The 25,247-nt window shown below is 38.5% G+C and overlaps 1 long non-coding RNA gene and 1 pseudogene across 1 annotated transcript in view; one reads left to right on the plus strand and one right to left on the minus strand.

The window, feature by feature from the left end:
- The window catches only part of LOC129498096 (uncharacterized), a 66,228-nt gene that overhangs the window by 10,366 nt on the left and 30,615 nt on the right, over window positions 1-25,247 (plus strand). The gene's annotated exons all lie outside the window — the stretch shown is intronic.
- On the minus strand, window positions 6,453-6,551 carry LOC129498309 (U6 spliceosomal RNA; annotated as a pseudogene).

A 25,247-nucleotide genomic window follows, 5' to 3' on the forward strand; every position in this document is an offset into this window, starting at 1 on the left:
CTTGCTGCTCCTAGGGGGCATTGATGAAATAATGTGGTTGCTTTGATGCCTAATAAAGTTCAATTCCAGTGATGGTGAGAATGTAGAAAGGAATGAAAGACATATTCAGTGCAAATGTTTTTTTTCCTCTTTGTCCTATTAGATTAGGAACTCCTTGAGCAAAAGGATCATGTCTGCTGTCTTCATTTGTAATGTTTAGGACCGGTGCCGAGCTTAGTGCCTTATTCACAATATGCGTTCAGTAATTAAACACTCCCTGAATTTTTGCTTTCCAAGTACTAGACAAACGTGGTCAAAATTTGAGTACACAAAGGCTGAAAGAATGAGTGCAGTGCTTTATGTGATTGTCATTCAGGTAGCTTTGTAAAACATACAATTCTAAGCACTAATTGTCAGACCAGTAAAAAAAAAAAAAAAACAAACTTATCATGAATCTATAAACTTCTTTAGCATATCTTTTGCGGCAGTTATTACACTAGACCCCCTTATTCGTAGTTTCACTTTCCACAGTTTTAGTTACCTGCAGCCAACCATTGTCAGGAAGCAGATGATCCTCCTCAGACCTACCATCAGAAGGTCAATAGTAGCCTAACGCTAGGTCACGATGCTGGCATCACTTACCTCACTTTATCTCATCACGTAAACGTTTTATCATCTCACATCATCACAAAAAGGAAGATGAGTACCGTACAATAAGGTATTTTGAGAGAAAGAGAGAGACCACATTCACATAACTTTTATTACAGTTCTATTATTGTTCTATTATATTATGGGTTATTGTTGTTCATCTCCTAATGTGCCTACTTTATAAATTAAGCTTTACCATAGGTATGGATGCATAGGAAAAGCCAGTATATATGGGATTCAGTTCTGTCTGTGGTTTCAAGCATCCAGTGGGTGTCTTAGAAAGTATCCACAGTGGATAAGGTGGGGGGACTACTATACTATAAATTATAGTGATATAGAAATATATCTTAATTCTCTCTATTATTTGTTAAACTCCTTGGGGGAACTAGTTTCTACTGTTGTGCTATACACATCATGTGCTTTCAATACCTGTTTGCTGAATAAATGAAAGGATGATGAAATGGATGATGTTATACTGCCACTACTGTCCAAAGAGGTTTTACATAATTCAATGGTCTTATTAGGTAAAAGTTACTATCTATATAATACATATATGGATTTGCATTAAAATAAAAATTCTATAGGTCAAAATTATATCAAACTATATTATTTTTTATGATTCAAAAGGCACTTCAAGATCTTTAACTTACAAAATTAAGAAAAACCAACTGGTGCCCTAAAAATATATCTTCATCTTTTGTTTTGGTCTGCCAGTAGTTTACTGTGACTTTTAAATAAATATACTTTGTCAAGTTATCTAGTTGTATGGGTTCTGAATAAAAAGCAATCTTATATTCTGGTTGAAAAGATTTTAGAAGGCTAAAGTACCTTGAGAAAGACAATATAACATTGACCCAAAGTGATGAAAATTATTGTATTTTAATTTTTCTTTAATACATTTGTATCTCGACATTATTACATTTCTAGACCAAAATGGTTTGTACATCTCCATTGCTTGAGCAGGAGGAAATCATTATAATGAAAAGAGTTATTGAAAATGGTCCATGTTGTGTAATTCCCAGGATAAATGGGCTGAGTCGCAAATATTTCTGTTGTGAACTGTTTTATACCGAAATGTGCATTATTAAACCCATTTGTTGAGCACATTGGAAGATCGAATATCTTCCTAACTTGACACTGGAAAATGTTTATTTGCTATTCCTCTCCTTCCTCTGCTCTGATCTTGTTAGATATTGTTTCTGGGTTTTCTGGAATCCATCCATATTAGACGGGGAAAAAATCATAGCTGAAGAAACCAGAAAAACAGAATTTATAATTTATAAACACATATTTTTAACAAGTTCATAAGAAATTTAAAATAGCATACATAATAGAACCAGCATGTAGGAAAACATATAGACCGATGTGGTGGGTAACTATTTTTATACTGTCATAAAGCTCCTATACATCTGAAAAACACAAAAACAGTAGTCATCAGGCAGTAAGAATTCAAACGCAGCAAAAGAATGCTAGTGATCAGGATGGTTTAGGGATGATGTGATGTCCTTTTGATTTTATAAGTAAGTTACTTTATGTATACTGTGTACTGAAGTAATATACATTTAACTATTGCCCTTTAAAACACTGTGTGTGAAATCAAGTTGTTTTTATTTCCTTTAGAGTAATCATATGTGGGTCTGGTTCCATGTTTCAATTACTCCCCCCCCAAAACCCACCTCTGTTGAAAAATCAACTGAGCACCAAAGACTAGAGTTGAAGGTACTAGCAAGAGTTGGAGTGGAGGAAGCAGAAAGCAGTTTTCCTCTTGACAAAGTTCTCCTCCCTTATCTAGAGTCAAATTGGAAGTAAAACATCCAGGTGTAGATTTATCTATTTCCTCATTCATTCCATAAATATCTACTGAATACTTACCATGTATTCATGTACTCAACATGGGGACACGTTATAAAAAGTTGTTAATGTGACATTGGACTTCTGGAGAGAGTTTGAAGTTACAAATATAGAATTGGAAGTCAGAGAAATGGTTTAAGAGCTTTGAAGCAGTTGGAAATTAAGGGAAGTTAAATGAAGAGACAGGTGTATACTGAGATGTGGAGGGGATACCAGACCAGTTACATTCAATTGCTTTGGGAAGTCTCTGCTATGAATGTTTACAGGAAAGATATGAGAGATTTTGAGGAGAGAGAACTATGTGTGTATAGCTGTCGGGGAGAATGTTCCCGGCACCGAGTCCGGGGACTGTTGTTGGCACTGTGGCACAAGGAAAGCAAGTGTGAGTATGGTATAGTGAGCCAGAGTACTCTCAGCTTTCCTCCAGCCATGCTCCTGGGCATACATGGAAAAACTAGATAGCATGTATGATATGGGTTTGCCCACTGACAGTGGGTCACAAGAATATGACAGGAGTGTAGGTGGACAGGGGCATAATGGGCTGAGAAGAGGGTTCATGGATGGATTAAACTAAAAAGGATTTAGTGTTTATTGAACTCAGTGAGTAGAAAGCCAGGAGAAGGTTAGGAAGGGGAGGAGTGCAGTGGTACACATGGGGTTGGGTATGTGAAACAAACATTCCAAGTGCCTGTAATGCTTAAATTCAGGGAATGATCCTGCTGGTCTGTGGCTGGAGTAGAGGAATTAGAGGATTGCAGGGAATAAGATCATGGGACTCCACAGCTGAGGTAACTGATGGGTCCCCAGCATGAATTGTGAAGTTGTCAGAAAGTGGTGATGAGGAATGAGGATGTGGAGGAAGATCATAAGCCAGGTGCTATATTCATTTAGAAAGATGGAAGTGGGTCTCATGTGAATTCAGTAAACGACAGCTGTGGTGCCTTTAAGATGGTGGAACAGAGAACTGGTGTCAATTTTAAATGAAGAGGAAAAAGAAGTTGACAGTTGAGTAGCCCAAAAGTTTAAAGTCTGGGCTTGTAAATTCCTGGAAGAGAAATCCCTTAAAATCTAAAATGGAAAAGGGGTGTGGGGGGCAGCACCTGGGTGGGTTAGTCGGTTAAGTATCTACCTTTGCCTCAGATCATGATCCCAAGGTCCTGGGATAGAGCCCCACATCAGGCCCCTGCTCAGCTGGGAGACTGCTTCTCCCTCTCCCCAGCTTGTGCTTTCTCGCTCTCTCTCAAATAAATAAAGAGAATCTTAAAAAAAAGAAAGAAAGAAAGAAAAGAAAAGAAAAGAAAAGAAAAGAAAAGAAAAGAAAAGAAAAAAATCCCAAGAGGGCCAGAACTTATTTTTTTTTAATTTTTATTTATTTATGATAGTCACACACAGAGAGAGAGAGAGGCAGAGACACAGGCAGAGGGAGAAGCAGGCTCCATGCACCAGGAGCCCGACGTGGGATTCGATCCCGGGTCTCCAGGATCGCGCCCTGGGCCAAAGGCAGGCGCCAAACCGCTGCGCCACCCAGGGATCCCCCCAGAACTTATTTTGAAGACATCCAGATACTATATACCATCAGCCATATATATTTTTTGTTGTTCTTTCAAATACATGTTAATTTTTTAGTTGTTGATTTGATTATTCATCATTATGGATACTACCTTAGGTAAGAAAAATATGTTATTTTATATTCTGCCTTGATTCCTTTCTGAAACTTCTTTTGTATTTTTTCATGGTCTCTCAGCTTTGAAAGTGTCAAATAGTGGGAGGATATGCTTTCCCAAATATCAGATACTCAAGGCATTTTAATACATCAAGAATGAGATCCAGTTGGCAGAACAAACTACAGTAGAGAGTATGTTATTTTTCAAGTAATCCTCTGTATCTGAAAAGAAAACACTGTATTAGTCATTTTTTCCCCTAAATACCGTAATTTATTTTATCTTACTTATACAATCACAGGCTTGGACTGGTTTTCAAAACTACCATTATATTAAGTATGTAAAATACAACTGATATGATTATTGAAGTGTGTACTTTATGCATTAGAATGGAGAACACAAATTTTGATGAGTTTCCTGATACATGAATAAGTGCTCTGATAACTCTAAAGACATGTTAGTATATTCATAGACATTCTGATTATTGCAAAGCCAGTTTTTTTGCTGGGGTACTTACCTAAATTGTTTATAAAGCATAACGAATGCTATTTAAATCACAAAATAATAAACCCCTTCTAAGGAAATTCTTTAGTAGGGGCAGCAGATCATAGCAGTAAAGGTTGACATTGACAAACACCTGTCCTTTATAGTTACCTGCTAAAAGGCAGGTGTTTTTACATTAATTATACTTCTACTGTGCTTTTCATCACTACTATAACATACATATCTGAAAATGTTGATAATTTGAAAGATTTCATAGCACTAAGAGCAAAAAACCCCTATTCATGCATTGAGATGAATCTATTCCTTTTCAGTCCTTACTTAAGTAAAACAAGTCCGTGGAATTCCAAAGTAAGATATTATCCTTTCCTACTTTCCTGCCTGCAGTGTTAATTCTCCTTTGGAAGACAGTCATCTTGCCTGCTGGATCCTTCTCTTAGTCTGACTCTGTTTGATATGAGATCAAAGGGCTTTCATTTTCTATATCAATTAGGCTGGCTGTCTTGTCTCAATGAGATTAAGTAGCCTCTGGAGAGTAGTGACACCAGAACAGCCATAGATGAGCTGATGGTAAGCATACAATATGGCTGTCTTAATTCTTTCTAAATGATAGTTTGTCTAGTCTGATGTCTTTCTTTTATGGTTGTGTCTGAGGCTCATTTGTTCAGGGCAACCATGCAGCACACACAAGACCTGATAATCAGTGGTTTGAGTTTCTAAAAAGGCTGGAGAGACACATCAATTGTCTCGCAGGCTTAAGATATTTCCCGTACTGAGGCAAAGTCCAGCTTTTTGCTGTTGTTTCTTCGATTCTTTTTTTTTTTTTTGGTAGCATACCAAGTACCGGAATATTTTACTCCAAATAAATTCTAAATCTTATACCCCAAATTTACCCCAGAGTTGCTTCAAAGAAGCATTATCAAAAGCATTTCTGAAGCCCCAGGCAAAGCTATGAAAGCCCAGTGTTAGTCCAGCTACACAGATTCTTCTGTATCTAGAAGTTTGTGGTCTGCATTTTCCACTGTCATATTTAACCACCTTTCTTGAGATAAGACTTTAATGATCTCACTGGAGAAAGTGAAGCAATGTGTTTAAAGGAGTAAACAAGATACCAGTATTTATTAACAACATCCTCTCTAGGCCTGTTCACTCTGTCTTTACTTTCAGAGATTTCCTCGCCAGCTGCTTCGTCAAGAAAAAAGAGGTTGTCAGGCATCAACTCACCAACTTGGTCTTCCTCACCATCTTCAGACTTCTCTAGGCTTAAATCTATTCTTCTTTCTTCCCTAACATCCCAGAAGAAAAACTTCTAGCACTTTCCAAGTCTTGGCCTTCACCTTGAGCCCTCAAAATCTGGCTTCCTCAGTATTTCCCCTCCTCTCCTGTTTGTGACCCGTCCTTTCTCTTCTGGGTACACATGTGCTCAAGACTCCACCAGACGTTAAAGAAATAAAAAACGGTGACAAAAACAACCACTCTTTCTTTAGCTCAACTTCCTTTTTTTCTGGGCTAATGCCTTACATTTCACCTTTTCATCATCAAATTCTCAACAAAAAAGACTACATGACTTAGTCTATTCATTAGGTCTTATTCTCTCTCTCTCTCTTTTCTTTTTTATACAATAAACACCTTTGTTACATGACAAGCATAGGAGGAAAGGAGATTTTTTGCTTTTATGGACTTTGATTTTCCTCAGATAGGACTCTAGCTCCTTGCTTTCCAGCATGGAGCCATCTACTCAGCCACACAGGCCTGGTCTTGAAGCAATGCATGCAAGAAGCTTGGCCTCCCGGAGTGGCTCCTCCGGAAGACAAAAATATGGAACGCTTCATGGATTTTCATGTCCTCCTTGCACAGGGATCTTCTCTGTATTGTTCTAATATTAGTCTACGTGCTGCCTAAAGGGAGCACGGTCCCATTCCCTTTTTAATGCACTGCCATCTGATTTCTACGCCCACTGCTGCTCTCACCAGGGTGGGTAAGAACATTGAGTGACCAATCAATGGACACTGTCCTACATGCCTCTCTTGTCCATTTGCCCCTAATGGTTAGTATCTCCAGCAAGCAAGTCCTCTTCTCTTCAGAGCTCTGTGTTACTTCCTTCTCCTGGTCCCCCTTGTGTCTCCAAGTGTTTTGCCTCTTCAATTATTTTTTTTATCCCTCCATCCATCCCTTAGAAGTTGGGGTCCCCTCGGGTTTGTTCTTACCCTTTCCTCCTCCTTCCCTCCTCATCCCCCTCACTCCGAGGCAATCTCATGCTTTGGCCTGATTTCTTCTCCAACCATAGATCTGTATCTCCAACTACTCACAGCAATTCCTCTCGAGGCCCCTCAAAATTCAGCATACCGTAAAGAATTGACAGGACATTCACCCTACAAACTCTTCACATGGATTTCTTCTCCTCTTCTCCCTGGCTCATTGGGAACACCATCATTCTCCCAAATGCCAAAGAGTGAATCTGCCTCTCCTCTAGCCTCCTTACTTCCTTTTGCTTTCACCTCCTGAGAAGCCTTCTCCTGACTCTTCATTCTTCATTTCGCGGCTCCAGTCTAGGTCAGAGCTCATCACCTCACACCTGGTAGGTCACATGTAGGCTTTTCTGTAGTCATATTTCTACAATCAGATCTGATCACGTCACTACCGGGATTAAGGACTCTCTTCAATTTCCATTTGCCTCCAGGATATACTTGAGCCAAAACTCCTTAGTGTGGCATAAGATCCCCTTCAGAATATAGCCAAGTCTGATATTCTATTTACCCTTTGGTCTCCCTCCCCCATATGCCTTTACACACTCCAAAATGTTCCCCATTTGTGCCTTCAGAGCTAAGATCAAGGTGCTCTTTTTCCCTGGAATGTTCCTGTTTCTTCTCTCCTCTTTCTGCTTGGCAAATCTCGATTCCTCCTTTTAAGTGAAGCTGCAGTGCCACCTCTGTTCTATTACACTTTGCTAACCTCCACCCCTTTGCTAGCCTCCACCCCACTCCTACCATGTTCACAAAACTAATTGTTATGCCGTTGCTGTTCCAGATCATTTTATGCAGGCTTCCACTTAAAGTCCTTGTCTCATTGTCTTATAGCTATTTTTCTGCTGCTTTGTCTCTCCTGCCAGACTACCAGTTCTTCTAAAGCCATATTCACCTTTTCCACTATGCCAGAGATGCTCACCAAACTCCACCTATGTCTTCAAGATGAAACAGAAAGCCTTAGTCAGGGGCCTGGCTGGCTCAGTCGATTAAGCCTCTGACTCTTGATTTCGGCTCAGGTCAGCGTCTCAGGGTCTTGGGATGGAACCAAGTATGGGGGCTCCAGGCTCAGCAGGGAGGGAGTCGGCTGGAGATTCTCTCTCTCCCTCTCCCTCGGCCCCTCCTCTTACTCATGTGTGTGCTCTCTCTCTCAAGCAAATAAATAAATCTTAAAAAAAAGAAGAAAGCCTTACTTGATTGCCTCAGGCAGCAGTAGGTTCCTCTGTCCTGCCACAATGTTCTATTCATGTACTCCCTTAGAGCTCTAAGTATACTGAAGTTTCATATTTACTTTTTCCATCTCTTCCACTAGACTGAGAGTATCTCAAAGCAGGGACTTCATCCTATACATCGTTGCCATCCAAGTGGTTAGCACAGTGTCCAGAACACAATAGGTACCAAGTAAATGTTTGTTAAATCAACTGCCAACCCCCTCAAGTCTCTATTATTCATATTGGAGTTATTTTTAGAGGTGAATTGGTGCTTTTGTTTTGAACACAGGATATATTTTAAATGCCTGTTAATTTACTATGACTATTTCACCTACAATGACCACCACCTGCATAGATCATTGAAAAATCTTGATTGCTAAAGAAAGAGCACATTAAGTTAGTAGAAAACAATCTTCAGAAAGTGCTGAATTAAAAGAAAAAGAGTGAGCGCATAGAGTAATATACAATGCTTAGTCGTGGCATTAGAATGTCAAAAATATGTAACATCCCACAGCCTGGAGTTATTTCTTTGTAATAATTATTAACCTCATCAATTAGAAAAGAGAAAATCAAATAGAAGGTAACTGAAATTACTTAACAAACTTATGCTAAAAACCAGCTTAAAAGTTATACTAAAAATTGCCTTAATCCCAGAACCAGAGTGTATCTGTAGAATGTCTTCCTATTAGAATTTTCCCCACAATTGTCAAGTTATGGGACAGATGAAAACATAATCTTATTTTTGAACAGCTGAGGTTGGTGTGACAGTGAACTGGGGGAACCAGGAAACTATCAGGATAACCAGCTCTTCCCTCTTCCCCTACATTACCCTACCCTGTGGATTCAGACAGATAATGCCTGTTCATCGTATAACAATTGATCAACATGGATACATTCCTGGGCTATAAGTAAGAATATTGATCTGAGTGAGTCTGACTTCAGAGCTCTCTTTTTCTATGCGCTAACAAACTGAGTTATTTTGTGAACTCTCTAGTACCTATTTAGTTAGGTGATTAAAATCATTAGTAATACAAATTAGTACTTATGTGAATAAGATAACTCCACATTTTCTTTCAGCATGGTGAGTCTTCTCAAAATAGGGTTGTTCAGCCAACCCAACACAGCTACCATCACTGTATTTTTCCCCTTTCTACCCCCCCCCCCCCGCTTTAAGTTAGGTTGTGGTGTGTTATGGGTATTTCCCAATAAATTACCAACCCCTGTACATATATTTTTACTTAGCCCATATCCTGCTTCCTACACTCTTCTAAGTTTTATTTATGAATCACTCAAAATTTTACACATTCCAGAAATTACACATTTACTTTTCAGTGTATAACAGCCATTCTTCCTCCCTTATTTGAAATATTTTTTAACATCCGTTCTAAATGAACTCACCATTGCTCATCCTGGTTTGCATAATTATAGTTGGCCCTAATAAGTAATTATCAAGACTCTTTCTTTCTTTCTTTTAACCTTGCTCATTCTTTTTATTTTTTGTACAGGGTGAGGAGTTTGGGGGAGGTTCCCCCATAAAGAGAAGGCACCTGGCTGTGAGGGTACTTCACAGCTCATTAATTATCTATTGGGCATTGGCTCATTTAAAGAGTATTGGCAGGTTAGGATTTGAGATTGGAGGAACCAGGGTGGAAAGCAATTTGTCCGAATTAGAAAAGAATCAAGATGGAGAGCTCTAGACTCAGAGATGTCCCAGGCGTGCAAGAGGATTTTAGATTTGGGAATTTTTAACAGCTTTTGAAAGATGAAGAAAGCACTACTAGTATGCTAGAATTAGGAAGCAGTGCTTCACATTTAAGAAAAAATTCAGCTTCACCCAATGAGGTGAACTTTGGGAACTTACATAAAAAGGTAGTTTAAGGAGGTCCTGGGTGGCTGGCTCAGTTGTTAAGTGTCTGCCTTCAGTCAAGGTCATGATCTCAGGGTCCTGGGTTTTGAGACCTGCATTCAGGCTCCCTGCTCAGAGGGGAGTCTACTTCTCTTTCTGCCTCTCTCCCCAGCTTGTGCTCTCACTCTCTCTCTCTCCCTCAAATAAATAAGTTTTTTTTAAACCTTAAAAAAAGTTTAAGCTAAAATTATAAGAAGTTTCTTGAGAATGAAAACAAAATTGATTATGAAGGGTAGATGGAATGCTTGGAAGTTCATAATTGTCCTTTCCAACCTATAAAAAATATAAATAAATAAACATGTTTAATAAAGATATACTAAAGAGGTAATTTTAGTTTTGGCTTTAAAAGAATTCAAACAGGGATCCCTGGGTGGCGCAGCGGTTTGGCTCCTGCCTTTGGCCCAGGGCGCGATCCTGGAGACCCGGGATCGAATCCCACGTTGGGCTCCCGGTGCATGGGGCCTGCTTTTCCCTCTGCCTGTGTATCTGCCTCTCTCTCTCTCTCTCTCTGTATGACTATCATAAAAAAAATATATATATATATATATATATATTAAAAGAATTCAAACAGGGACACCTGCATGGCTCAGCGGTTGAATGTCTGCCTTCAGCCCAGGGCATGATCCTGGAGTTCCGGGATCAAGTTCCACATCGAGCTCTCACCGTGGAGTCTGCTTCTCTCTCTCCCTGTGTCTCTGCCTTTCTCTCTCTGTGTCTCTTATGAATAAATAAATGAAATATTTATAATAAAATTAAAAAAATAAAATTATTCAAACAATACAAAAGCGTTTACAGTGAAAAGTAAGTCTCCCTTTTCCCCTTCCTCTACCTTCTCCTCCTCCCCTAGTTCCTTTGGTAGACAAAAACCACAATGATCTAGTTGTTATTTATCCTTCTGGAGAAGTTCTATGCATTTACAACCACATATGTGTGAGTTATTTCTTATTTTACCATGTGAATGATAGGGTACTATATGCACTGTCTGCACCTTACTTTTTCCTCTGATTGATGTGTCTTAGAGACCTTTTCCTTATGAGTCCAGATAGAACTGCCTGAGTCCAGATAGAGCTGTAAAGCATCAGCTTTACAACCATTGCAAAACTTAACTAACCATTCCCTTCCGATGGACATTTAGGTGGTTTGTATTCTGCTGTCACAAAACTATACTGAATCAGAGTTCAGCAGAAAGAACAACATGAAAACCTCCTGACAGGAGGGTTGGAGGCAGGGTAGAACAGAATGAACTGTTGTTCTCACATGAACCCAACATTTTTAGGTCCTACTTTTCTCTGTGCCTCATTGCCACCCGTAAATGGGGGTCAAACACACAGAAGCTCTATGAAAGGGCCACTTACTGTTGTTTTCCTATGAGGTCAGGCACATTTCCATTATGTGGAGTTATTATGTAAAGTGTGTGTGAAAGAGAGAGAGAGAGAGGCAGAGACACAGGCAGAGGGAGAAGCAGGCTCCATGCAGGGAGCCCGACATGGGACTCAATCCCTGGTCTCCAGGATCACTCCTTGGGCTGAAGGCAGCACTAAACCGCTGAGCCACCAGGGCTGCCCAAAGTATCCCAAGTCTTACATGGCAGTGGGGGTACATGTTAGAAATATACCTCAGTTATTTAAGAAGAGAACCTCAAGTGTTGTAGAAAGAGCATTGGTTTGGGTCACAAGAAGGTTCAAGACTCAGCTCTGCCTTTTATGGGTGTGATAATTGGAAGTCCTTTTAGTTTCTTCGAGCCTTATTTTCCTCTTCCATAAAATGGAGATAATAGTACCAAACTTGATAGATTTAATGAGATAATGCTTATGAAGTGAATCTATAAACCAGTGGTTCTCAAACTTTAAAGAGTTTCTGAATCAGAAGGTCTGGAGTGGACCTGGAGAATTTACAGGTGTTTTTTTTTAAAGATATTTATTTATTGATTGATTGATTGATTGCTTAGAGACACACAGAGAGAGGCAGAGACATAGGCAAAGAGAGAAGCAGGCTCCTTGTGGGGAGCCCGATGCGAGACTCAATCCCAGGACCCTGGGATCAAGACCTGAGCTAATGGCAGATGCTCAATCACTGAGTCATCCAGGTGCCCTGAGAATTTACATTTCTGATAAATTTTCATGTAATGCTGATGCTGCTGGTCTAGGGACAAGAATTTTGAGAAACACTGGTATACATCATAAAGAACTAATAGGTGGTGTTAAAGTTTTTGTCATTATAGTTATTACCTAAGAAAGAACACTACCTTTACATATGTCCTCAGAGAAGTGAGAGAGGTAATGGTGATCACTTTTGAATTAAAGTAAAAATTCTGGTGGTCAATCAATTGCAGAAATCTCTAAAGAATTGAACTTATTGAGTGAGGGGGAGTGGATACTAAACATACAATTATGCACACTTTGAGTTTATTTAAATGTTCATGCACCTCTGAATTCACTGGTTAAGAGCACTTGACAGGAAGTGGAAGTACAAAAATAAACAAGAAAGGCTCATCTCGTGGCATTGCTGCCTTAACTGAACACAGGAAGTCCTGGAAATCTTGCAAGATTGTCTGTTCCTTCATGATGTCTAGCCTGATTTTAAGACCCCCAACGAGTATTTTATGTTTGTATTTGTCAGGGTTCTCCAGAGAAACAGAACCAGTTAGAGAAAAAAATTACACACACACACACACACACACACACACACACACACACACACGGAGGTATTGTAAGTTGTTAGTTATAATAGCTATGGTGTAGTTCTAGTCTGAGTCCGAGAACCAGTAGAGCCAATGGTATGAGTTCCATTCCAAGTCTGAATCCAAAGGCAGGGTAAGACCAATGTTTTAGCTCAAAGACAGGTAGAGAGAAATAATTTTTTCTTAATTTTTTACTCTATTTATGTCTTCAACAGACTGGACAAGACACACCCACAATGGAAGAAGGCAATCAGCTTTACTTGATTTAAATGTTAGTCATTTCCAGAGATACCCTTTCAGACACAACCAGAAATCATGTTTAACCAAATATGTGGGCACCCTGAGATCCATTCACATTAACACATAAAATTAACCATCAAAACACTGATGGATGTCTGAAATGAGCTAGTTATAGTGTGTTTATCATGGTTTTCCAGTCCACATTGCCACTTCAAAACACTTGAAGTTTCAAGGAGCACAAACACCAACTGTGGCTATGTGTATAGTTAGTTTCATATTCTAGTTGTCACACATCTTAGAGCAAAATGTTTCAGTGAACTACTTCTAGCTAAAACTCAAAATATTCTTTTAAAACCAGAAAATATTAGTTGCTATCATCAACACCATCACCGTTATTATATTTATTATAAGAAAGGTGATGCCAACAGGTCTATCTGCCAGTCTACATAAGCTGCTCAATATTTAAATATGTGTCAGGAATAATTCAGAATCACTGATTTATTGTCGTCAAAATGTGTAGGAATCTAGACATTCAGCTTTTGCACTGACATATTACCTTTTGAAAATCACTGTAGACATTCTATTCTCCATTCCCTTCTCAACTAATAAATACAACCTGTGGAACAAGAGACATACCACGGTACATTCCTGGGACCCCAAGAGACATATATTAAAATATTTTAGAAGACAAATATTAAAATTAATGAGATAGCCACATATATTTGGAGGTAAATTCATGAGTGATGAAGCAAAATTTTCAAACCATGCACGCAGTAGGAAGAAAATGTTGAGATTGTGTGTGAGTAATGCTTTTGTGAAGATGGCATATTATTGTGGTGGGTTTCCTTACTTTCTGTCTCACTGGTTCCCTTCTTGACATTGCACAGCTATTTCCTTTGTAACACAGAAACTCCCTTAAAGAATCTTTTTCCACAGCTGGCTTTCATCACTTCTTGATAGGTACCTAAATATTTCAGTTTCTTCCACTTTATTTTCCTTTAACAATAACTGCTGCCCAATCAAATCATTCATCTTTTCCCCTGTGTGAGTATTTGAGATCTTGAATGAGTGTTTATGAAGCACCGTTTGGAATCCCCTTTTTTCTCTTGTTTGGCATTTTCATATATTCTTGATCTCAATTACACTTGGAGGTTTGAATTAAATTTAACTATTTAAAAATTTATTGTGGACTTTGTTTTTTGTCTTTCCCTATAGAAATTTCTGTGTGTAAAGAAAAGACTAACCTTAAAACCTAAGACTTATTTTGTAACTTGTATAATAGATCCTGAACATTTATAAACAATATTCAGACATGTGGCACAGAAAAGCAAATATTATGCCTTAAAATGTCCACAAACAGGGGATCCCTGGGTGGGTCAGCAGTTTGGCACCTGCCTTTGGCCCAGGGCTTGATCCTGGAGTCCCGGGATCGAGTCCCGCGTTGGGCTCCCTGTATGGAGCCTGCTTCTCCCTCTGTCTGTGTCTCTGCCTCTCTCTCTCTGTCTCTCATGAATAAATAAATAAAATCTCAAAAAAAATGTTCACAAATGATAATAACAACTAACATTTATTTTCTGTTTACTATGAAGGAGGTGCATGACCATGTTCTTTATATGCTTTAATTTTCTTCATCTTTCCATCACCGCTAGAAGTTAGGAATACTTTCTTGCCCTTGATGTGCAGGGGAATCTTAGGATTAGTTTAAGAGTTTGAGTTGAATCTCTGGTATTTGTAACCCAAGGAGTATGCATTTCCGTAAACATTACACATGTTATTATGTACACATATGTCATTATGGGTGTTTAAATCCTGGGCAAGGGGAGATGGGATTGAAAATGGCCTGTGCTCTTTCTGTCCCATACCCATTTACATTGATTAAATTTTAAAAATTCCTAGAGGAACCTCCTGGGAAAAGAAAAGCAAAACAAAAACATAACAAGGATTGGGGCCAGAAAGCCAGCTTGCAAGGATTTTACTGACATGGGTCCATGGCAAGGACTTGACTTTAAGAAAATCTGAAGACTGAATAGAGAAACCATAAATATGATCTTAAAACCAAAGAATATTAAAAGATACACACTAAAATGTCTCCCTATCATTCTTGTCATTCATCTGTCCAATTCTTATCCAGTATCTACCATTTGTAACCACTGTCCTTAATTTCCTACGTAAATTTCCATAGTTTCTTCAAGCGTATGTAAGCAAAAACAAATAGGTTTTTACTTCTCTTAATTTGCTTACAAAGACAGCATATTTTACATACCATTCTGCACCTTGTTTTTTGTTTGTATGTTTATCTTGGGCTTCTTTTCCTATTGGTATAAAGAAAGCTTCCTCATTCTTTTTTACAGTTGTTTAATGCTCTATGATATAGATATATTATCGTGTATTTAACTAATCAGTTAGTTTTGACGAACATTGGGGTTGTTTCTAATCTTTGGCTATTACAATGTTTAAGTAAGTAACTTTGCACAAAAGTCATTTCTCCCATCTGTGTGATAAATCTGAGTCGTTAGTGGCTTTCTTTAATTTGAAGTGACCACCTACCTATTCTCTCTGAGATGTACCCTGGTAAGGGAAAAGATGTGTATGTGTAAAGCTAAAAAGAGCTATAACACCTTAGGACCCAAGCCACCATGTTATAGGAAACCCCTAGGAGAGCCTAACCCACGAAGAAGAGCCATATTTCTGTTGACTTTCAGGGGAGGGATGAGTATAAGTCCTAAAAGTTGCTGAAGAGGTGACACTGGAGTGGAGATACTACTGGCCTGAGTGAACCACAGTGATGTAGTTCAAATGGGAAGCCAGGATGCTACTGTGGGCTGCTGAGGCCTAAACAGAACTTTGCTAAGATTAACCACCCCAGCAGTGCAGGTGGTCCCGAGGCCAAGGGATGGCTTAAGGACAACTCTTTCCCATGTTCTTAGGTTTTTTTTCACATGATACTAACAAGCTAATGAAAGTCATAGTACAATGAAGTCTGGTAATAGTTGGGTAATAAATGCTTAGAAAAGGTCTTTTTTCTATTTTTTTAATTTTTAATTTTTTTTAAATTTTTAATTGGAGTTCAATTTGCCAACATATAGCATAACACCCAGTGCTCATCCCATCAAGTGCCCCCCTCAGAGCCCGTCACCCAGTCACCCCCACCTCCTGCCCACCTCCCTTTCCACCACCCCTTGTTCTGTTTCCCAGAGTTAGGAGTCTCTCATGTTCTGTCTCCCTCTCTGATATTTCCCACTCATTTTCTTTCCTTTCCCCTTTATTCCCCTTCACTATTTTTTATATTCCCCAAATGAATGAGACCATATAATGTTTGTCCTTCTCTAATTGACTTATTTCACTCAGCATAATACCCTCCAGTTCCATCCACGTCGAAGCAAATGGTGGGTATTTGTTGTTTCTAATGGCTGAGTAATATTCCATTGTATATATATCTTCTTTATCCATTCATCTTAGAAAAGGTCTTGAATAGAAAGACATTAACAGATGTTTTCTACAGAAGTATAAAGTAAGAAGTTAGCATCTCGTTTTGCCCATGTCTTGATGATAATAAATGTTAATTAACTCTGTTGAGAATTGATGTGTATCTTTCCTGATTTTTCAATATAGGTCTATATATTTATTTGCATAAATAATTTTTATTACATAGGATATTTCTTCATAGACTTATTATTTTGTGGTTCTGTTCTTATTTTAAATACATATTTTAGAGATCATTCCAAGTTAGTATATAAAGATCACCTTCAACCTTTTTAAATGATTCATGGAAGTCTACTGCCACTTATGTGACCATTCCTGATTTTTGGCTATTACAAACAGTGCTGTAGTAAACGCCTTTATACTTGTCTCTGGGCACCTACTGTATGTGGGTGCTTCTCAAAGACAGATACTCAGACATAGAACTCCTAGGTGTCTAGAATTGAGATGGATACTGCCATACCAACTTCTAAAAAAGGCTTCACTAGTTTACTATTGTGCCAATAGTATAGAAGAAACAGTTTGCTCACAATCATAATAATATTAGACTTTGGGCACCGGGGTGGCTCAGAGCATCTGCCTTCGGTTCAGGTCATGATCTCAGTGTCCTGGGATCAAGCCCCACATCAATCTCCCTGCTTGGTGAGGAGTCTGCTTCTCCCTTTGCCCCTTCCCCTGCTGTGCTCTCTTCTCTCTCTCTCTCTCCCTCTCACTCTCGCTCTGCACTCTCTTTCTCTCTCAAATAAATAAATAAAATCTTTAAAAAAACATTAGACCTTATCAATCTTTTAAAATTATGCCAATTATATTTTTAAAATTACATCACATCATTGTTTTAACTTACATTTCCTAGGTTAGTGGTGGTGTTGAACTTTTTTTCAAATAAGCAGTTTTCATGAAGCCATGAAATATATAAATTGCTTATTTCCTTTGACTATTTTTCTATTAAGTAGTTGTCTTAATTAATTCGAAGAAGTACATTATGTTCTGTTATGCTTGTTGGTTGTAGCAAGTGTACAACTATACTTTGTACTTGGCTATATCTTTTGAGACTCTATGAGTTGTATCTTAGTTTGTTCAGCTACTGTAGGACTGGGTGTCTTATAAATATCAGAACTTTATTTCTCACAGTTCTGGAAGCTGGAAAGTCCAAGATCAGAGTTCCAGCATGATCAGGTGAGAGCCCTCTTCCTGGTTCATAGATGGTACCTTTGAGCTGTATCCTCCCTTGCAGGAAGCAGGAAAGGATATCCCTGGAGTCTCTTTTTTATAAGGTACTAACTGCATTCATGAGGGCTTAACCTTTATGAACTAATCACTTTCCAAAGGATCAGCTTCCTAATACTATAATCCTTGGGGGTTAGGATTTCCAAATATGAATTTGGAGAGGGACACAAACATACAGACCACAGCATTTTACCCCCCAGCTCCCCAAAATTCATGTCCTTCTCTATGCAGAATATATTTATTCCATCCCAATAGCCACAGAACTTTTCACTTGTTCCAGCATCAACTCAAAAGTCTAAGTCCAAAATCTCATCTAAATATCAGCTGAATTAGATATGTGAGACATTCGCCTTTAGGCAAATTGCTCTCCAAGTATGAACCTTTGAAATCAAATAAGTTACGTGCTTCCAAGGTATAAGGAAGGGACAGGCATGGGATAGACATTTCAATTCAAAATGAAGAAATAGGAAAGAAGAAATGGGTAATGATTTCTTAGCACTTCCAAAGCCTTAAAACACAAGGGGGCAGAGATCCCACCTTCTGGACACACCAGGTGGAAGTTGGACCCCTAAGGCTCCAAGTGGTTCTGCCCCCACAGCTTTGCAGCCCACACAGGAGCTCTCATAGGTTGGAGTCCTATGTCTGCCCCTCCTCCTCTGGGGCTGGAGTCATTGCCCTAGGACTCAGATGGTCACTGCCCTAATCAGATTTCTTTGCAGTGGCCCCTCCCCATTCTGACCCCACTGCTCTGGGAGGCTCCATTCTTTCAGATCTAGGGGAGATATCCATATTTCTACTGGCTAATGGCTCTGTCTTGGTGTGTGACACTTTGTATGTGATTCTTAGTCATAGAAGATGGAGAATAAGCTAAGTTAGAGTAAGACAAGATGGAGTCACAGTGGTCAATGTGAACTCCCCTATTAGTTGTCAACGTGGGATATAGGACTTTGAGTGTGCCTCTATAGATAAGCTGTGTGCTGACAGATAAGTAAAACTTGTTAGGAAAGGTCTGTGGAGAGACTTGGGTGAGACCTAGTGGACTGAGCTGATAGGGCAGACCATCAGGCAGAACTGTTACACCCAACTCAGAGGACCCTTAAAAGAAGGAGCTGTCTTGCACTGGCTGGAGGGCTGACAGATCTCCCATGCTATATGTGTCCACACGCTCCACACAGGCACTGCCAGGCATATAGGTCTTTAAACAGAAGACCATTTGACTGCAGTCTAGGCCAACACGTTGCAGGACCTACGATGGGGCTGGGGCCTCCCCACTCATGTTGTGATGCCTCCTTCCCAGATCTTCTTCAGAGTGGTCCATTAATTCCCATCTAACTTTCTTGTGTGACTAGCTTATGTGATAAACTTGTGCAATAAACTGAATAACTCACGAATTTAATGTTGATGCTACATGGCTACTTGAAACATGTCTCAATCCTGTGATTCTTAGTGGGCCTTGCCATTCACTCTGCTTTAGGCTTGTGCACGCTGATCGCTGTAGGGGCTCTTCCAATGTTTACTGCCTGTGCTCTCAGGTGGGACTGTCACCTTGGCCTCCTTCCACGGCATCTGGAGGTTGAGCGATGCAGCTCAGGGTTTTGAGGGAGCATAGCCTGCACTGTGAGGTAGACAGCAGCCCCTCCTTTGAAATAAATATGGGCCGGAGGACCTTGAACTCTGGACCTGTGGAGGTAGAGCCAGTCCAGAACTGCCTTCAGGTCATTCTTCTACTGCCTTGAACAATAAGTCCTGGCTTCTGTTTGGAAGGCCCACCATCTACCAATTGTCTTAATGAATAGCTCTTATCTTGTGTTGAGATGGCCAATCCATACCAATTTCCTTATCAAATTTGGCTGCACTCTTTGTGTTCTCTCCCAAAACAAGCTTTCTTATTTCTTTCAAAACAGATAGGCTGAGAATTTTTCAAATTTTAAAATTCTGCATTCTTTTAGATTAATAATTCCACCTTTAAATAATTTCTCTTTTTGAATTTTACTATATCCAAAAGAAACCAGATGCTTCCTTCAACACTTTGCTTAGAAATTTCTTCAGCCAAATATCTACTTTTCATTGCTTACAAGTTCTACCTTCCACAAAACGCTAGGACAAGAACACAATTTGGTGAAGCTCTTATCCACATTATAACAAAGATCGCCTTTCCTGGAGTTAACACAAACATGTTTCTCATTTCTGTCTGAGACCTCAACAGGATGACCTTTATTATCCATGTTTCTACCGACATTCTGCTAACAACCACTTGAGAATTCTCTAAGAAGATGAAGGTTTTCTCTACAGCTTTCTTCTTCTTCTTCTTCTTCTTCTTCTTCTTCTTCTTCTTCTTCTTTCTTCTTCTTCTTCTTCTTCTTCTTCTTCTTCTTCTTCTTCTTCTTCTTCTTCTTCTTCTTCCTCCTCCTACTCCTCCTCCTCCTCACTTTATTTTTGCAATCAGACAACAAAAAGAAATAAAAGGCTTTCAAATTCGCAAAGAAGAAACCAAACTTTCCCTCTTCACAGATGTCATGATACTCTATGTAGAAAACCAAAAGAATCCACCTCAAGATTGCTGAAACTCATACAGCAATTCAACAAAGGGGCAAGATACAAAATCAATGCACAGAAATCCGTGGCATTTCTATACACTAACAATGAGACTGAAGAAAGAAATTAAGGAATCAATCCCATGTACAATTGCACCCAAAACTATAAGATACCTAGGAATAAACCTAACCAAAGAGGTTATATATATCCTAAAAACTACAGAACACTTCTAAAACATTTTATTTTTAAGTTATCTGTACAACCAACATCTCAAACTCACAACCCTGAGATCAAGAGTTGTATGCTCTATGGACTGAACCAACCAAGCACCTCTACAGCTTTCCTCTTCTGAGCTCTTGCCAGACTTGCTTTTACAGTCCATTCATAGCAATGTAGGCTTTCTCTAGTACTCACTTCAAGTCTCTTTCGGCCTTTGCCCATTACCCAGTTCCAAAGCTGCTTGCACATTACTAGGTATATGTTACAACAGCAACTCCATCTTGGGACCAATTCTCTGTCTTAGTCTTTTTGGGCTGCTATTACAGAATTCCATAGACCGATTAGCTTATAAACAATAGAAATCTATGCTGACAGTTCTAGAGGCTGGAAGAGTACCAGCATGATCAGGTGAGGGCTCTCTTCTGGGTCACAAATTTCTCCTTGTATTTTCACAGGGCAGAAGGGGCTAGGGAGCTTTGTGGGATCTCTCTTATTCATTTTATTTATATATTTATTTTTATTAATAATCTTAGATACAGTTGAAGTAAGTAATAAAGAACTGGAAGGTAGGTAGGTAGGGGAAATATCCAAAACAGCATGAGTGAAAAAGAATGGAATATAAAAAAATAATAGAATAAGAAATATATGGGGCAGAGTGAAAAAGTCTAACTTTGGAAGGAGACTAGCAAGAGGATGAGGGAGGAGAAGCAACCTGGTTACAAGAGAAACAACCAGGGAGAAATAATGTCTGAAGATGTTCAAAACCGAGGTACATTATCCAGGAAGTTCTTGAAATGACAGCAGGATAAATGCTTAGAAAAAATGTATCTAGGTCCATCTTAGTAAAACTGAAAATAAAAGGCAGTTAAAAATAAATAAATAAATTAATAAATAAATAAATAAATAAATAAATGGCAGTTAAAAAAATCTTAGCAGTCAGAAGTGGGGGAAAGTACATAATACCTTTAAAAAAACAAATATTATAATGATAGCTGAATTCTCAACAGAAACACTGTGCTACAAAAACTATATGGAATGAGGTCTTCAAAGTGTTGGGGAGAAAATGCCAGTCTAGAATGCTATGCCCAGTGAAAATACCCTTTAAAAATCAAAGTGAAGTAAGTCATTTTCAGACAAATAAAAATTGAGAGTACATGCCACCAGCTGCCTTACATTAAACAGAAAAAAAAAAACCTCCAAAATAATAACGTATAAAAGCAGAGCATTGGGCAAAAACTCACAAAAAATAAAATAAATAAATGTAACAGATAAGGGTGCCTGGGTGATTCAGTCAGCTAAGTGGCTGATTCTTGATTTTGGCTCAGGTCATGATCTCAGGGTCCTGAGATAGAGCTCCACATCAGGCTTGAGCTCAGTGGGGAGTTGGCTTAAGGATTCCCTCTCTGTCTGCACCTCACCCTGCTCATGTACACGCACATGCTCTTTCTTGAAAATAAATAAATATTTTTAAAAATAAAAAAATACAATTTAACAGATAAAGTTTTTTCTGAAAAGAAACCTGTTTTAAAGGATAAAATTCAAAAGGAATTTGGGGAAGCATAGGCTAATGGTTTGGTAAATTTGAAAAATAAAGGTTTATTTTGTTGAACAACCTTCTAAATCATGTCTGATTGTTATTATCAAAGTCTAGTTCCACATTCTCCAGGAGAGATCACATGTCAGACCATGAAACAGGTTTCAATAAATTTAAGAAAACGGAAATCATATCAAGCATCTTTTCTAACCACAATAGTATGAGACTAGAAATTAATTATAAGGAAAAAAACTAGGGATCCCTGGGTGGCGCAGCGGTTTGGCGCCTGCCTTTGGCCCAGGGTGTGATCCTGGAGACCCGGGATCGAATCCCACGTCGGGCTCCCAGTGCATGGAGCCTGCTTCTCTCTCTGCCTGTGTCTCTGCCTCTCTCTCTTTCTCTCTCTGTGACTATCATAAATAAATAAAAATTTAAAAAAATTTTAAAAAAAATTATCCTGTGAGGCTGGTCTTACTCTGATACCAAAACTAGATATGACAAAAAAAGGTGCAGCCCAATATCGCTAATGAGCATAAATACAAAAGTCCCCAACAAATATTAGCAAATCTAATTCAAAAATGTATTAAAAGGATCATTCACCATAATCAAGTGGGATTTATTCCAGGGATACAAGGGTGGTTCAATACTTGCAAAGCAATCCATGTGCTATATCACATTAACAAGGGGATGGATAAAAACCATATAGTAGTCTCAAAAGATGCAGAAAAAAGCATTTGACAAGATACAACATTTGTTCATGATAAAAACTCCCAACAAACTGGGTTTAGAGGGAACATGCCTCAAAAATAAAAGCCATATATGAAAAACCCAAAGCTAACATCATACTTAGTGGCAGAAAACTGAAAACTTTCTTCTAAGATCAGGAACAAGAAAGGAATGTCAACTCTCACTGCTTTTATTCAACATAGTACTGGAAGTCCCAGCTGCAGCAATCAGACAAGAAAAAGAAACAAGAGGCATTGAATTGATAAGAAATAAAACTGCCACTATTTGCAGATGACATGGTACTAGATATAAAACCCTAAAGACTCCACAAAAAGACCCATTAGAATTAATAAATGAATACAGTAAATTTGCAGGATACAAAATCATTATACAGAAATCTGTTGTGCTTTTTACACTAGGAACAGAGTAGTAGAAAGAGAAATTAAGAAAACAATCCCATTTACAACTGCACCAAAAGAAATAAAATATCTGGGAATTAATGTAATCATTTAGATGAAAGACTTATATTCTGAACATTATGACATTGATGAAGGAAATTGAAGACAACACAAATGGAAAGATATACCATGCTCATGGATTGGAAGAATTGATATAGTTAAAATGCCCATACTGCTCCAAGCAATCTACAGATCCAATGCGAGCCCTATAACCCCCTTCAGCAACATTCTGTTTGTTTCCCAGAGTTAAGAGTCTCTCATGGTTTGTCTTCTTCTCTAATTTTTTCCCATTAGTTTTCCCTCTTTCCATTATGGTCCCTTTCACTATTTCTTATATTCAACATATGAGTGAGACCATATGACGGTCTTTCTCCAGTTGACTTATTTCACTCAGCATAATACCTTTCAGTTCCATCCATGTCGATGTAAATAGTAGATATTCATCCTTTCTAATGGCTAAGTAATATTCCATTGTGTGTGTGTGTGTGTGTGTGTGTATACACATATATATACACACACATCTTCTTTATCCATTCATCTGTTGAAGGACATCTCTGCTCCTTCCACAGTTTGTCTATTGTGGATATTGCTGCTATGAACATTGGGGTGCAGGTGTTCTGTCATTTCACTATATCTGTATCTTTGGGGTAGATACCCAGTAGTGCAATTACTGGGTCATAGGGTAGCTCTATTTTTAACTTATTGAGGAACCTCCACGCTGTTTTCCAGAGTGGCTGCACCAGCTTGCATTCCCACCAACAGTGTAAGAGTGTTCTCCTTTCTCTACATCCTCACCAACATTTGGCAATGCCTTCAGTTTTGGTTTTCTTTTCCAACATTCCTCTGGGTATTCAGGGTCTTTTCTATACAAGTATACAGGTTCTATACAAGTCTTAGGATCATTTGTTCCAACTCTGTGAAGAAAGACTATGGTATTTTGATAGGGATTGCATTGAATGTGTAAATTACTCTGAGTAGCATAGACATTTACACAATATTTATTCTTTCAATCCATGAGCATGGAATGTTTTTCCATCTCTTTGTGTCTTTTTAAATTTCTTTCAAAAGTGTTCTCTGTAGTTTTTAGAATACAGATCCTTTATCTCTTTGGTTAGGTTTATTCTTAGGTATCTTATGGTTTTGGGTGCAATTGTACATGGGATTGATTCCTTAATTTCTCGTTCTTCAGTCTCATTGTTAGTGTATAGAAATGCCACTAATTTCTGGGCATTGATTTTGTATCTTGCTCCTTTGCTGAATTGCTGTTTGAGTTCTAGCAATCTTGGGGTGGAGTCTTCTGGGTTCTCTATATACAGTATCATGCCATCTGCGAAGAGTGAGAGTTTGACTTCTTTGCAAATTTTAATGTCTTTTATTTCTTTTTGTTGTCTGATTGCTGAGGCGAGGACTTCTAGTACTATGTTGAACAACAGTGGTGAGAGTGGACATCCCTGACCTTAGGGGAAAAGCTCTCAGTTTTTCCCCATTGAGAATGATATTCTCTGTGGGCTTTTCATAGATGACTTTTATGATATTAAGGAATGTTCCCTCTATCCCTATACTTTGAAGAGTTTTAATCAAGAAAGGATGCTATATTTTGTCAAATGCTTTTTCTGGATCAGTTGAGAGGATCGTATGGTTCTTGTCTTTTCTTTTATTAATGTGATCTATTACATTGATTGATTTAAGAGTGTTAAACCACCTTGCAACCCAGGAATAAATCTCACTGGCTCATGGTGAATAATCCTTTTGATGTACTGTTGGATCCTATTAGCCAGTATCTTGCTGAGTATTTTCACACCAATGTTTATCAGGGATATTGGTCTGTTATTATCCTGTTTGATGGAGACTTTAGAAACTGGACTACTTTTTAACACCATACTCAAGCATAAACCCAAAATGGATTAAAAACCTAAATGTGAGATCTAGTCATAAAACTCCTAAAAGAAAACATAGGCAGTGGTCTTTCAGACATTGCTCTTAGCAACATTTTTATGGATATGTCTCCACAGGCAAAAGAATCAGAAGCAAAAACAAACTATTAGGACTACATCAAAATAAAATCTTTTGCACAGCAAAGGAAACCATCAACAAAACTAAAAGGTAACCTAGTGAATGGGAAAAGAAATTTGCAAATGGTATATCTAA

This window comes from Nyctereutes procyonoides, unplaced genomic scaffold (assembly GCF_905146905.1).
Source record: "Nyctereutes procyonoides isolate TBG_1078 unplaced genomic scaffold, NYPRO_anot_genome, whole genome shotgun sequence".
NCBI classification, from domain to species: domain Eukaryota; kingdom Metazoa; phylum Chordata; class Mammalia; order Carnivora; family Canidae; genus Nyctereutes; species Nyctereutes procyonoides.